Genomic DNA, 15,548 nt, shown 5'->3' with positions numbered 1-15,548 from the left:
CTACCATAAAATAAACTTTCTAGCCGAGGCGGGATTCGAACACGCGTACCCCCGGTCCCAAAGCGTGCGTCGTAACCACTAGGCTATACAGCCTTTTCTTCTTCTTCTTCTTCTTTTTTTTTTTTTTTTTCACAACCACGAGGCTATAGAGCCACGTTTGCAGAGCATGCATTTATACGAACCATACGATTGCGTTCGAGCGTCGTCGTCTTCGTCCACAGCTGGCGCGCTCGTACGCTCGTGCTCTGCGAGGTGAAGAGGTTTTGTGCGCTATGAGAGCGAGCGAGAGAGAGAGAGAGAGAGAGAGAGACGCATTCCCGGAGCGGGTCTCTTGGAACGCGGTGTCGGCATTGGAAAGCGGTGTCGGTGTTGCAAGCTGTGCTATGCAACGCGCAGTGACGGCCGTAAGTCCGAGACGTGCGAAAAGAAATTATCATCATGAGTAATAAGATGAAAAGTTCGCGCGCACTTTCGGAAAATGCTGGGCACAGGTTACTGATAATCCAGAGATGCAGTGCAACTTTCTCCTAAGTAAAGCTATTAGAGTAATTTATAAACAAAACAACCTTAGGATAAAAGACTGTGTAACTGGAGGTATAGGCACCCTGCGCTAAAGCTTTGCAGAGTAGATAGCAGCACCAGAACACACAGCCTAACGAGTGGTGGAAGCAATAAAACTGGAGGGACACTGCATACATTCGCCGGGACACTTTCGATCGCTTATCACGGGACAAGAGTTGTGAAAACGTCGAAATTGCGCATGCGCAGGGCATAACACTCTGACAAGTGACGAAATGACCGCTATCGTTTGGAATGGCGTATCATTTTGATAACCTCTCTAGCGGCCGGTGTTGGCAACGCTGGGGTGAAAAGATTAGAGGACGCTTAAGCTTCGCCTTTAAGAGTAGAACGCGATAGCGTTATCGGGACCCGTTCGCATCGCAACCCGCGGCTGTAGGTCTGGTAGAAATGCTGGAAAAGGGGTTTGTGTTTGAGTTTCCTCGTAGCAGAATTAGGTTTTCCCGTACATTCAAATTACAATCTGACGCCGATTGGTAAACAGTCCGACAGCGAATCCGACGCCGACGACTTTACCATTTTCCTGACGGATTTCACTGTGAGAAATTCAATTTTTGTTCACCAAATCCTTGCACCACGTGGAGGGCCTGCGCGGTCGGGGTGGTTGGGGATTTTCTCCGCCACCCGGGGGCATCACACGCCGGTTGCCAACGCCGGATTTTCGGCGACACGGGGCCCTTAAAGCTATCCCGTTAAAAGGAAAACGTTGTAGCACGCTCTGAACGGTGCAGGGTGCCCATACTGCCGAACACTGACAAACGCAATAAAACTGGTAATAGTGCATAATATGCACTGCGCACTATTATAGCGTTCGGTGCGCAATGACATTTCTGAAAGTTGCAGTAAGCTCACTACCTGTCCCTTTTTGCGAACTCGGAAGCAAGCACTATCAGCTGATCTAAATATAATCTCAACTTCAAGTTACACTGAATTTCAAAACCTGCAAACAACGAATGAAATAAAAATGCCCTGTATGACCGCCGCTGTGGAAAGCTGTTCAGAAGAATGAGCTACTTCGGAACGCACGCGTTTTAATTCAATGTTTAACGTGCTCCGGGCTCATTCAAGTTATTGTCCCTGTCGTTTGAAGTTTCCTGAGCAGATTAGACCACAAATGTTCATAATTAACCACTTCAAGCGCGCACTGACTGCGGTTTCCGCAGTCAGGCGTCAGGCGTCCGCAGAATGCACGGGAGCAAGCGGCGCATCGTCTGCTAGCGCTGCTCTTCGGAACCCTCGAGAGGGCGCGCGTGTAGTTGTCACTACCTTTGAAAAATAGAGGAGCCTTATCTCAACGCACTCGCTTGCCCAAAAGGAGTTCATAAGTCGAAGGACCACTCAGCGGCGTTCAATTGGACTATAATAATTTCGCATTCAGAACTCATTAGAAGTACTTAGGTGTCCACTGATTTATTTATTTATTTATTTATTTATTTATTTATTTATTTATTTATTTATTTATTTAGTTATTTATTTATTTATTTATTTATTTATTTATTTATTTATTTATTTATTTATTTATTTATTTATTTATTTATCATAGCGAACAACGAAAGGGTTCTTTTGGCGGTATCAGTGTTAAATTTCGCATGATACAAGAGCGAAGAGAATGTACAACCGCTTTTCGACACGTTTCTTCGAAGAGCCGGGCCGGGATTTTGTAGCAATGCCTTTTCCAAAGCTATTCCTTTTCGCGCTTTTCGGGTTTCAACAGTGGCCAGGGTGACACTCCAGCAGCGTGGTCAATGGTATCAGCCAGCCGTGAACGGTGGAAAATAAGCGTGGCATAAAATCAAGCGGTAGGCATGGCTATGGAATCGAGGCCCTGTTTAAGAAAGTGAAAGCGAAACATATCTATCTCCTCTTAAAGTCGGCGCAGCAGTTCGCTATATCGGGACATTGCGTATATTCTTGTTCTTACGCAGGAGCCTCTAGCAGTATGGCATTATTTTTCTTGCAATAGTACGGTTGTTTTGCCCGCTAGAGAGAAACAAAATGATTACACGCAGAATCTCCTGTGGCAGTTGTCTAAATGATGCTTAAGCATTTGCTACTAATCACCTGCTGTTTAGTCGTCGTATGCTGCTATGTTTGGTATAACTGCGAGAAACACCGCGAAAGAACCGTGAAACAGAGAAGCGCGGTTGCAGCACAGAAATATTAACTGAGACCGGCATGAGACGTCGAAGAAGAGGTAAGTAGTAGTAATGTTCACTAATGTTATATATAACTCCCAGAGGATGCGGACGTGGGATGAAATGACGAGAGAGATTTTGTAAAAGAAGCAAATATATATAACATTTATTATGTACGCTGTCTTTTGTTTCGTTTTTCTTGTCGCGTTTCTTCTTCATCTTCAAATTGGATGACGGTGCGTTTGGATGAAGCCGCTGCTTCTTGGAAGATGAGCACTGGACGATGCGTGCTGTAGTACGGGACGTTACTGAACAGTGTCACGTTCGGTAGACCTCATACGTAGACGTGGTCGATTACGACGCCTCCTCTCCGTGCGAACCATTATCATCTGTGATCAACTGTACTCCGGCGGCAGCTGCGTATGGTGCTGCCCCGCGGACCTTATCTTGAAAGCGATCTTCGATGGGGACAGAGTGCGCCGGGTGCTGCTGCCGCGCTTTTTGTTTTATGCATTTATTTCTTTATAGCGATTCGTCTCACGTGATGGACGAACGGACGGGTTTCCTCGTTGTGTAGGCATAGAAATGCTTACGCATTTAAAATTTATACGAGGAAAAGGGGGGAGGTAGGCCCGAGGAAAAAGATCCTGTAGCCTAGCTGTCACTCTATTCCAAGCGAAGGGGAGGGGAAGAAGAGGTGTACATGAGACGTGGAAGTGGGATTTAAAGTGGGAAATATAGGAAGGATGGGATTAAAATATGTGCTTCTATGGAATCTATGAGGAAATTGTTTAATTTTCCGTTGTCATATAAAATGTCGTTGTTCTTGTCATGCGGCACACGATAACAGCCCGTCCCCTATCACTGGCTCTCTCTATTTCTTCTTAACTTCACCCTCCATTGTCTTAACTTCACCCTCCATTTTGCTAGGGTAGCAAAAAGGATTTTCTGTTCGTGTTAACCCCCTTTTTCCTTCTTTCTTTCACTCTCTCTTCTCATCCGGGGCTCGAGAGATGACGATATATTTAGTTACTGTAAAATCACTACATATAGCTACTGTAAAAGCAGTACATATAGTTCCTCGTCATGAACTTTTTGTGGTTGTGGTTAATACAGTTCGGCGTTCTCTGAGCCTTTGTCCCATCCGCATACGTATCAGTACATATTTATCGTGTTTTGCGTTGCGTTGTTTCAACACTAGACAACTAACTGCTTTGTGTACAGGATGTTTCAGAAAATGCCTCAACAATTTATGAAAACTACAGAAGCTGCGATAACTATGCGTTTTCCTTGGAATTGGTTTTACCACAGAGGCATACACAACAAAGTGCCTCAAGATTGTAATTAGACAAGAAATAATTAAATTTACTATAATCAACTTCTAAAAGCAAAGGAGTCTAATTATTGATATTGTTGCAAAACTTGGAACCTGTCACCCGGTGAGTTCACAAAGTGTTCCAGACATGCAAAAAGCTCACGCTTATTTCTGCAGCGTGATAAATTCCGGCAGATTTCAGCCAGAAAGCCGAACTACCGAAGAGCGCAACTGTCACGCCTTTAGCGGACGCCGATGAGTGACGTCACTGTTTTCGCCTCACCGTTGGAACGAGCATTTATGAGGACGCTCGCTTCGTGCTCGCCTGATGGTTTTGAGCTCATTTTCGAACGCATTTTGCGAAACACCCTGTATACCTACCATGAGTCAATGGGACGACAGATCTCCGTCTGGTCTCAGTGGCCAGATATCGAACAGATTATTATTATTATTATTATTTGGTTTGAGTACATATAACACAAGGACACGAAGGAAATAGGGAGGGAGCAAGCTGACAACTGCCACCGAGAGGGGCACAACGCCTGCCTACTCATTCAGCGGGAGGGAATAGAGGAATTGAAAACATGAGGAAAGAAAAGAGGAAATGAAGAAATGATGGAGACACAGACAGAACAAAACAAAATACAAATAATGTCTATAAACGGGAGGCCAAGTCAGTGTCCTTAAGAAAAGTTAGCAGGGCTCGATGAGCCTGGTCACGTCGGGAAGCGCACCCTCTTGGAAAGAAGCAATCGTCAAGGGTCGCACATTGCACTCCAATAAGTCCATATTCCTTAATTAGCAATGCGCGCTGCTCAACGAATGCGGGACACTCTAAAACGAAGGAAGGAAGGAAGGAAGGAGTGGAGAAGGAAAGGCAGGGAGGTTAACCAGTTCAGGACAACCGGTTTGCTACCCTACACATGGGAGCGGGGTGAGGGGGAATGAAAGATGGGGAGGAGAGAGAGAGAGCACATAACGTACACAGCACACACATCGTCAGTCACAGTCCGTCACTCTTGCGTGATGCGTGACATCACTGTCAGAGCCGCTTGTCCAAGCCCGTTTCCTTTAAAAACCTAAGCAGTCCCTTCGTTGCTTTCAGCTGCGATGTCTTCTGTCGACGACACGCGAGAATGGTTTCAATTGACAGTGGTCGATTGTCCAGGTGTGCTAGAACGGACGCCAGGGACTGTCTCGGAACATTATATTCAGGACAGTCGCATAGAATATGTTCTAGCGTCTCCTCGCAAAGACAGGCATTGCAAAAAGGGTTGTCGGCCATTCCAATGAGGAATGAATAAGATTTTGTGAATGCCACCCCTAGCCATAAGCGATAAAGCATAGTGGCCTCTTTTCGGCGGAGTCCAGTTGGCATACAGAGATGCATCAAAGAGGGCAGGTGGTAGTGACGATTGCTCCAGTTGGTCTGGCTGCTTGGTGTGCACCATAGAGAGAGCGTGATCTCCTGTGCAAGCACTCGAAGTCTGCTGGCTGCGTCGGACCGTGAGAGCGGTATGGCCTCTTCCTGTGTGTCGTCAAGAGCTGCCCGAGCGGCATTATCGGCGTTTTCATTCCCTATGACGCCGCAGTGACTTGGAAGCCACTGAAACGTCACGTGGTGTCCTTTCTCCTGTGATGTATGGAGTAAGTATCTAATATCGAATACGAGCTGTTCGTATGGCCCGCGACGCAGAGCGGATAGCACAGATTGTAGGGCTGCCTTTGAGTCACTGAAGATTGACCATTGTCGAGGTGACTCCCGATTGACGAAACGAAGTGCCGCACGAAGAGCAGCTAGTTCCGCAGATGTCGATGTCGTTGGGTGGTCAGTCCTGAAGCTAATGGTAATAGCTCTTGCTGGGACAACCACAGCACCGGACGAACACTGGAGGTTTGTGGAACCATCAGTATAAATATGTACACTGTCCGCATACCTCTCGTGTAGAAGAAGCAGAGACAGTTGTTTCAGCACAGGTGACGACAGCTCAGATTTCTTCTTGATTCCTGGTACACTGAGATGTACTGTGGGGCTAATAAGACACCAAGGGGGTATCGATGGTTTAGATGCAGCGGTGAAGCCCGAGGGAAGTTTGTCGTTGTACTTGATGATAGTTTTAGAGAACGATGCTTGGCGCCGGTCCGAAGGTAGTGTTGCAAGGTGGTGATAGGGGGCACGTGTAAAATGTCTGATGTGCGTTCTCAGGGCTTCCACCGTAATGTGAGTTTGCATCGGATGGTCCCGAGAAATCGCAATAGTTGCCTCTGTTGACGTGCATCTGGGTAAACCAAGGCAAACTCTGAGTGCTTGAGCTTGTTCTGCCTGCAGAACACGAATATTTGTCTTGCAAGTGTTGTTCAGTACAGGTAGACTATATCTTAAAAACCCGAGAAAGAGAGCTCTGTAGAGTTTCAGCATTGCCTCTACTGACATCCCCCATGTCTTTCCTGTCAAGTATTTCAACAACTGGGAAGTTGCTGTCAGGCGCCGTTTCATGTAGGCCACGTGTGGGCTCCAACAGAGGTCTCGGTCAATGATTACGCCAAGAAACCTGTGGGTTCTGACATAGGAAATGGTCCGCCCACTGATTGAGATGACATAAGGCGTCATTGGTTTGCGAGTAAATGCCACTAGTGCGCATTTTTCTGGTGATATGCTGAGACCTTGTTTACACAAGTAGCTCGCTGTCAAAGTTGCTGCTCTTTGAAGCCGCGCACGTATCTGAGGACGTGTGACTGCCGAAGTCCAGATACAGATGTCGTCTGCGTATATTGAAATCTTGATGGTAGTTGGTAAGTATTCAGCAAGTCCAAGAAGAGCGAGGTTGAATAGCGTCGGGCTGAGAGCACCGCCTTGAGGAACGCCTCTGCTCGTATAGCGTCGCGTAGTCGGGCCATCGTCAGTTAACACAAAGAATGATCTTGCAGATAGGTAACTTGCAATCCACAAGAAGACTCGACCACCTAGGCCAACCGTCGCAAGAGCATCGAGAATGGACTCATGTAATACGTTATCGTATGCGCCTTTCACATCTAAGAATAAAGCTGCAGATAAACGCTTACGGGACCTTTCGTGCTGAACATACGAAACGAGATCAACTACATTGTCGATGGAAGAGCGGTCACGCCGGAAACCAGCCATGGAATTCGGATAAATCTTGTAGTGTTCAAGGTACCATTCTAGGCGGCCAAGGAGCATCCGTTCCATTACCTTGCCTACACAGCTGGCCAGCGCTATTGGGCGGTAAGAGGTGAGCTCGAGTTGGGATTTGCCCTGCTTCAAGAGTGGCACCAGGCGGCTTACTTTCCATTCGTCAGGAACGTTTCCCTCCTGCCATGAGGAGTTGTTAAGGCTCAACAGATCGCCTAGCGATAACGTTTAACATTTGTTAGCTGGTGAAGATGAACAAGTACACGTGTCACTATATATAGATATAGATATATATATATATATATATATATATATTGTTACACACGAGTTGTGTAATGTCGAACCAGATGAATCCGAGCCGCTATTCTGGACATTCCACCATTTTCTTCGAAGCGTGACGTACGCGCGACGCTTACAAATGGCGCCGATAGCCCCGATTTGCTTTCGTAACGTGACGCAAATTGACGTTTCGCCTAAGAAACTGTAATGTAGGCATTGAACATAGCGTGGTTGATAAAGCAAAACAGTTTTCCTCCCCAGTAAAAATAAAGCGGCTAGCTCACGCGTACGATTATTCCATCAAAATCGTTTCTCGCTTCCGTCGTCTGCATGCGCGCAGGCTGTCGTCTGCTTCATTAGCTAGGATGCGTGTCCTCGGGAAACTGAATGAGTCATCGTATATCGGCGCCCACGCGCTTGCTTTCTAGCTTGAGACACACACCGCGACCTACCAGTGATGATGAGCGCACGCTCTAGGCGCGTTATCGCTATCTCGTGATCCGCAGTTACTCAGCCCGACTCGCGTCTGGCTGAGAAGCCGCCGAATATCATCGATAGCGTTGCGCGCGCCACGGTATCTGCTTGAGCGACGCAAACGCCGGCACTGCCATCTCTTGTGCACTTCGCTGCTTGCTCGCACCGCGAGAGGAAACTTCAAGGCGCCGTCTTACGTACATTTCTTTTTGTAAATTAAAAGTCACCGTTGTCATAGCCTTTGATGATGCGAAAAGTCATTAATATTGATTAAAATACAAACGCAATAGTGAAAAGTGCGATATGTCACAGAAAGTTTGCTAGTTTCAACCATATTATTTCAAATAAACGTGGTTTTAATAAATGATGGTGCAAAACACAAATGCCACACCACCCGAAGCGATGCAAATGCTATGAACACGCGTTGTGAAAAAAACAAAGATTTCATGGCCCGAAATGACAGGGAAATGCGGCGTACGCATGCCTCTCCACTGCCGTTGCATATGGCCGCTCATTACCATAATTCGCGCGGCTCGTCGCACCACAAATTATGGCGGAAAATTTCTGCAATGGCGGCAAGCGCAACGTCACGCAACGTCAAATTGACGTTTACGAAAAGGCCCTTCCTGTGACGCTCCTCGCGGATATTCCTTCAGCGCATTAACAAGCTGACATGCCGGCTATCTTGGAACGCCACCACATAGTCGCGAAACTGTAGATGCCCTGCACGGGCTTCTGCACGCTACCGTCCACTTTTTTTTTTTAAGCGCTAAAGTCGCAATATAGGTGCCAAGGGCACAAAAAGTATTAGTCGATAAAACTTGCAGCTCCACGTCACGTTTCAATCATTCTGACGAGAACGCAAAATGCATTTTGCAAAATTCCTGCTTCCCGGCACAAATTTCAAACACGTGACCTCTGGACAGCCAATGAGCACCCAAGATGGCGGATAATGGCGGCCGTGCAGCGCCATGGTGTCCAGAATAGAGCCCCTAGTTGATCAGAGCGTTTTCGAGCGCGGTCCCGAGGCAGCTTGGCTCCCGTCGCTCTCCTCTTTCTTTCCCCTGGTTGTCTGCGCGGCAGCCGTGATTCATGGCAAGAGCTCGTGACATTTCCCCGCTGGCAGACGAAGCCCGCCGGGCGAGTCAGTCATCTCGTGATTGTAACGCCTCAGACGCGCGACGTGTGTCCTTCAGCCTTCAGCCGCCGCGTCGTCCACTGCCTCGTGAGACGCGCAATGCGATAGTTCGCTCCAGAATACGTAGGGGCCGACGTATGGCGAGAAACTTCTGGCACAAGCCACGCTTCCGCAACGGCGTCCAGAGCCACACAAGGTCACCAAGATCCAGGTAAACGTGGCGGTGACGCCCGTCATAGCGTATCTTGGACCGTCCTGCGATGCCAGGGTGCGTAGCCTAGCGAGGCGTCGCGCTTCTCTTCTGCTCGACAGATCTCATCGATTGACTCGTTGTCATGAGCGAAGTAGGGCAATATGGGGCGCCATCTTGTACGCGTTCCAAAATGGAACGGAGGCGGTCCGTTCCCCGAGCCGCACACGATTGGTCAATTTGATCGTCACGGTTCAAATTGACCAATCGTGTGCGGCTCACGGTTCAAATTGACCAATCGTGTGCGGCTCGATGGAACGGACCGCCTCCGTTCCATTTGGAACGCGTACAAGATCGCGCCCATGGTGTAGAGGTTGTAGCGCGGCGGACGAGCATAAAGAAGGAAAAATGGTGAGTAACCAGTAGTCTCGTGTCTCGCGGTATGAAGGCATAGGTAATGAAAGGCAAGATACTGTCCCAATTCTTGTGTGCCGAATCGACGTACATGGACAGCATGTTGGCAAGCGTTCTGTTTGTGCGCTCGACCAGACCATTAGTTTGTGGATGGTAGGGCGTAGAATGGCGGAAGCTACATGAACACAGACGAAGTGTTTCTTCAACTACGTCCGCGGTAAATTGTCGCCCACGATCGCTGATTACTATGCGAGGAGGTCCATGTCGGAGTATAACGTGAGCCAGCAAGAAGATAGAAACTTCTGTAGCTGTGGCGGATGGCAACGCGGCGGTCTCACAATAGCGGGTAAGGTGATCTACGCAAACGATAACCCAACGATTGCCGTTGGAGGATCGCGGGAAAGGGCCCAGAAGATCTATACCAACTTGCTCAAAGGGGACGCTAGAAGGGGAAACTGGTTGAAGCAGGCCGTGTGGCGCTTGTGGAGGACGCTTGTAGCGCTGGCATTGAGAGCAGCTGGCGACGTACCGTTCGATATCCTTCCGCATCTTAGGCCAGTAAAAACGTTCTTGAGCCCGGTAGAGCGCACGTGTGGAACCAAGATGGCCGGAAGTTGGGTCATCGTGCATGGCGTATAATACTTGGCTGCGAAGGTTCTTTGGGACAACTAAAGGTAGCGTGCACCGGTGGTCGAGTAGCTCTTCTTATACAAACGCGCCACCATCGCGTAGGCGAAAGCGACTTCCTGCAGGTGACTCCTGTGCTGCCGCGAAGAGCGGTGTAAGCTCTCGTCCTTGTGCTGCTCGGATATGACGGTACGCATATCCGGAAATTCCGGGGACATAAAAGCGATGTATTCATCAAAGTTGTCCGCATCGCATTCAGTTGTTGGAAGTGGCATCCGAGAGAGACAATCAGCGTCAGCATGTCGCCGGCCACTTTTGTAGCAAATAACGAAGTCGTATTCCTGTAGGCGGAGGGCCCAGCGCGCTAGTCGTCCTGAGGGATCCCGCAGATTCACAAGCCAGCATAGCGAATGATGGATGTTATCACAGTAAAGGGGTGCCCGTAGAGATACGAACGAAACCGTTGCACTGCGAAAATGACCGCCAGACACTCTTGTTCGGTCACTGTGTAGTTGCGCTCGGATCGGCTCAAGGAACGGCTAGCGTACGAGATCACGTGCTCACTGTCGCCAATACGCTGAACTAGCACAGCACCGATGCCTACGCCACTGGCATCGGTGTGAATCTCGGTTGGTGATGAAGGATCAAAGTGGCGAAGTATTGGTTGGGACGTCAACAGGAACTTCAGCTGGCGAAACGATGAGTCGCAATCTGCAGTCCACTCAAGGGAACGCCTTTTTGGAGAAGGCGTGTAAGGGGATGAGCCATGTCAGCAAACCGGGAATGAATCGGCGAAAGTAGGAGCACAAGCCCAAGAAACTTCTTAACTGCTTACAGAGTCGGGTACCTTAAATGCTTCTACGGCCGCAGTCTTATGTGGATCTGGTCGGATGCCTTCTTTAGCGACGAGATGTCCTAGCACAAGAGTTTGTCTTTCCCAAAACGACATTTTTTTTTAATTGAGCACAAGACCCGCTTTCTCCAAGCAGTTCAGGACCAAGTCCAAACGTTGTTGTGCTCACTAAACGTTCGCCCGAAGATCACAACGTTGTCTAAGTAGCACATGCAAACTTCCCATTTCAAGCCGCGTAATATCGTGTCCATAAACTTTCGAACGTTGCGGGCGCGCACAAACCGGAAGGCATCACGTTAAACTCAAATAGTCCGTCGGGCGTTACAAATGCTGTCTTTTCTCTGTCGTCCTTGTGCATAGGAATTTGCCAGTAACCTGACCGTAAATCAATGGAGGAAAAGTAAGATGCCGCAAAGAGGCAGTCGATGGCATCGTCAATTCGTGGGAGCGGATATACATCTTTCTTAGTAACGGCGTTTAGGCGACGATAATCAACGCAGAACCGCCACGTACCGTCTTTCTTCTTCACCAATATCACGGGGGCTGCCCAAGGACTAGATGATTCTCGAATGACGCCTTTGCATAGCATTTCTTGGACTTGATCGCTGATTATCTTGCGTTCTGACGGGGACACACGATAGGGTTTTTGTCGGATTGGCTGGGCGGCTCCTGTGTTGATGTGGTGACGAGTTCTGGACGCAGGAATCGATGGCGGGCCATCGTGCTGCGCAAAGTCGAATACCGAGGTGTGTTTCGTAAGTAGGGCCATCAACACTCGACGCTCGTGGTCACTGAGTGATTTATCAATCATGGAAAGTATCTTCGAGCTCCGGGGCTCGAGACACTGGTTGCTCCTCATCGGGTCGCTCTGTAAGTACTGCCACGGATATAGGCGAGTCTTCCTGAAACGTGGCAATCTTTAGGCCTTGAGGTAGCACTGCCGCTTCAGTGGAACAGTTTAGCGCCCACAGCCCCGCGCAGCCATTGGTCACTGAGACCACGCAGTGCGGAACTAACACGTTTTTTTGTTTGAGGCAGTTTCGATGTACAGGTTCCACTGCAGCATCGAACGAGATAGGAGTTGGCGATGAACAGGCGACGGCAATACGCATCGCGGATAGGCGGGCACAACTGTATCATCAGACACGCAAACACACTCTCCGGGCAAGCTGCACCTTCAAAGAGCACAGGCGAAACACGGTGTCGACACTGAGTTCTCCCGTCCGGCAGTCAACATTGGCACCACACAATTGCAAAAAAAAAATCCCCAAATCACGTCATGCGAGGAGCGAGGAAGAACAGTAAACTCGGCATTAAAAACTCTCCCACCCAAAGACACATCCACATTACACACACCAACCGGGTATAATGATTCACCACTGACTCCACGGAAACTTGTGCACTGGTCCCAACGAAACATAACCTTGCGTCCCAGAAGGTTAAACGGCACACTCATGACCGAGACAGTTGCTCCCGTGTCGACTAAAGCCATTGTAGACACCATCAATCAGTACATGAACCTTATTTTAAGCATGAAAATAGTTGGAGGCAGTCGAGTCGGCAGCGCACATTGTCCAGCGACCTCACCTCCATCGGCCGGGCTGGCTAGTTTCCCGGCGGGGCGACACGAAACGGCGCCGAGGCGACGGTGACGTGAATCGCGGCCGCGGGGATGGTGATCGGGAGGCTCTGAAGGCTGGTGGTGGCGTCGGAGTACGGTCGGTTGTGATAGGACGGATAATATATATATATTATATATAGATATATATATATATTATATATATTAATATTATATTGTAAGACCGAGACCGACCGAGTGTCAAGCGCTTTTATTCCAAAAAGCAAACGCCCAGCTCATGCGCGAAGAAGTAGAAGAACAGGGAAGGTGATGATACTATGTACAAATGAAAAGGACGAAGTACGTTAATAGTGCTACACTAACTTCCCCCGTCATGGAAGCGGCCAGCCTGGCCGCAGATTACAGATTATCTAAACGGGGGGAAGGGCTTCATCCGCGAGACGTGAACAATTTCGGCATTCCGGCGGCGCGGTCAGTGACGGAGTGTACTGGGCGCACGAGATAGTTCACTGCAGATGTTTGCTGCACAACGGTGTATGGGCCAATATAGCGTTGAAGGAACTTCTCACATAGGCCTGGAGTTCGGGCTGGAGTCCAAAGCAAGACTTGGTCTCCAGGGTGAAAACGGAGGTCGGCGGTTTTTGTCGCAGCGACGTTTGCGCTCAGCTTGAGTAGCTTCCGTACTTTGCCGGGCGATTTGACGGCGATGTGCAACTCTGGCAGCAAAAATCTTCTGGAAGGGACGCGGTAGGCGAAGAAGGTGCTAAAAAGAATTCTCTGTCAAATATGGTGGAAGGAGATCTTCCGTATACAAGGAAGAAAGGGCTGTAACCGGTAGTCCGTTGAATAGCAGTATTATAGGCGAATGTCACAAAAGGAAGAATTTTATCCCAGTTAGTGTGGTCAGGCCGGATGTACATGGAAATCATGTCAGACAGCGTACGGTGGAAGCGCTCAGTGAGGCCATTGGTCTGCGGATGATAGGTAGAAGTAGATTTGTGCACGGTATCAGTGGCCGAAGAACTTCCTCGAGAACTTGGGAAATAAACGCCTTGCCACGGTCAGTCAGAAGAACGCGAGGAGCCCCGTGGCGCAAGACGATGGAGTGCAAGAAAAAGTCAGCAACCTCAGACGCGGTACCGGCTCGCAGAGGGGCAGTCTCGGCATATCTGGTTAAATGGTCGACCGAAGTGACAATCCAACGGTGACCAGAGGGTGTCAAAGCAAGGGACCATATAAATCAATGCCAACAAATTCAAAAGGTGCGTCCGGGCGGCAGGCAGAGGTTGTAGTAACCGGCAGGAGGGGAAGTCGAGCGTTTTCGGTGCTGACATGACGCACAGGAGGCAATTATTTGGCCACCGTTGTGGATAGCCAGGCCAGAAGCAGGGGTCTTGATGCGGTCGTAAGTCTTGTGGAAGCCTAAGTGGCCAGCCGATGCGTCGTCGTGAAGTGCCTCTAATACGCGCCGGCGAAGGCAGCGAGGTAGAACTGGGACCCACCGGAACTGTTGGTGATAACGTAGCGGTGTAGCACGCCACTTTGCAGGCGAAATTGTCGAAGTTGGCGTCGCAAGCGGCTGTTGGGTGGTTCGGCGAATCCACTAAGGCGATCCATGAGAGTTCGACAGTAGGAGTCGGCCCGCTGAAGCAAGACGAGATCAGAGCGTGATGAAAGCGTAGCTAGGTCCAGGGGCGTTATCGAGAGCTGGTTGTGAGGCAGGCGTAGCATCGGAACGACGTGGTGGGGAAGGCGACGGCGCGTTACCGGGAGAGAGGCGAGAGAGCGAGAGTGGGCAGCGAGACAATGCGTCTGCATCATGATGACTTTGTCCAGACTTGTACGTTATTGCAAAGTCATATTCCTGCAAGCGGAGTATCCAGCGTCCTAAGCGTCCTGACATGTTTTTCATTGATGACAGCCAACACAGAGCAGATGGTCGGTGACGATGGTGAAGTGGCGGCCGTTAAAGGTATGGACGAAATTCTGAATCGACCAGACGATAGCCAGGCACTCTTGCTCCGTAATGGTGTAGTTCCGCTCAGAGGGAGAAAGTGTTCGGCTGGCATATGCGATGACTTGCTCTTTAGAGCCTGCATTAGTTGCAGAAGTATTGCGCCAATACCTTGTGCGCTGGCGTCAGTATGGAGTATGGGGGGGCTCGATCATCGAAGTGGCGAAGCACTGGTCCGGAAGTAAGAGTTGCTTAAGAGCTTGAAAGCTGATTCGCATTCGTTAGTCCTGTGAAAGAGGCACCTGTAACCAGTAGCTTGTGTAGAGGAGCTGCTATGGCAGCAAAGTGCGTATAAATCGACGAAAATATGAAGCCAAGCCGAGGAAACGTAGATCTTTCTGCTGCTGGGGCCGAGGAAAATGTAGAAGAACAACACCAATCTTTTCGGGGTCTGGCTGGATGCCATCTTTGAGACGACGTGGGCCCCATACTTTATAGTCTTGCTTGCAAATTTGCATTTTTTGTTATTGATCTGGAGACCAGCATTTGCAAGGCACTTGAGAACTTCGTCTAATCGATGAAGATGTTGGCTGAAGTTAGACGAAAAGATGACAATATCGTCCAGATAACAGAGGCAGGTCTTCCATTTAGTCCACGAAGTACGTTATCTATCATGCGCTCAAATGTGGCGGGAGCGGGAGCGTTAAAAGACCAAAAGGCATCACGTTAAATTCATAAAGTCCGTCTGGTGTAGCGAATGCGGTCTTTTCTTTGTCAGTCTCGTTCATCGGAATTTGCCAATAGCCTGATCGAAGATCAAGGCGGTGGAGAAATATTCCGCCCCTTGCAGTGTGTCCAAA

The 15,548-nt window shown here is 49.1% G+C and overlaps 1 protein-coding gene across 1 annotated transcript in view; it reads right to left on the bottom strand.

Moving 5' to 3' along the window:
- Positions 1–15,548, bottom strand: part of LOC119446615 (phospholipid-transporting ATPase ABCA3) — a 255,324-nt gene that overhangs the window by 214,595 nt on the left and 25,181 nt on the right. The window lies entirely within an intron of this gene.

Source organism: Dermacentor silvarum, chromosome 3 (assembly GCF_013339745.2).
Source record: "Dermacentor silvarum isolate Dsil-2018 chromosome 3, BIME_Dsil_1.4, whole genome shotgun sequence".
NCBI lineage: Eukaryota > Metazoa > Arthropoda > Arachnida > Ixodida > Ixodidae > Dermacentor > Dermacentor silvarum.
The sequence above is the reverse complement of the archived record's forward strand: the minus strand, read 5'-3'. Positions and strand labels throughout refer to the sequence as shown.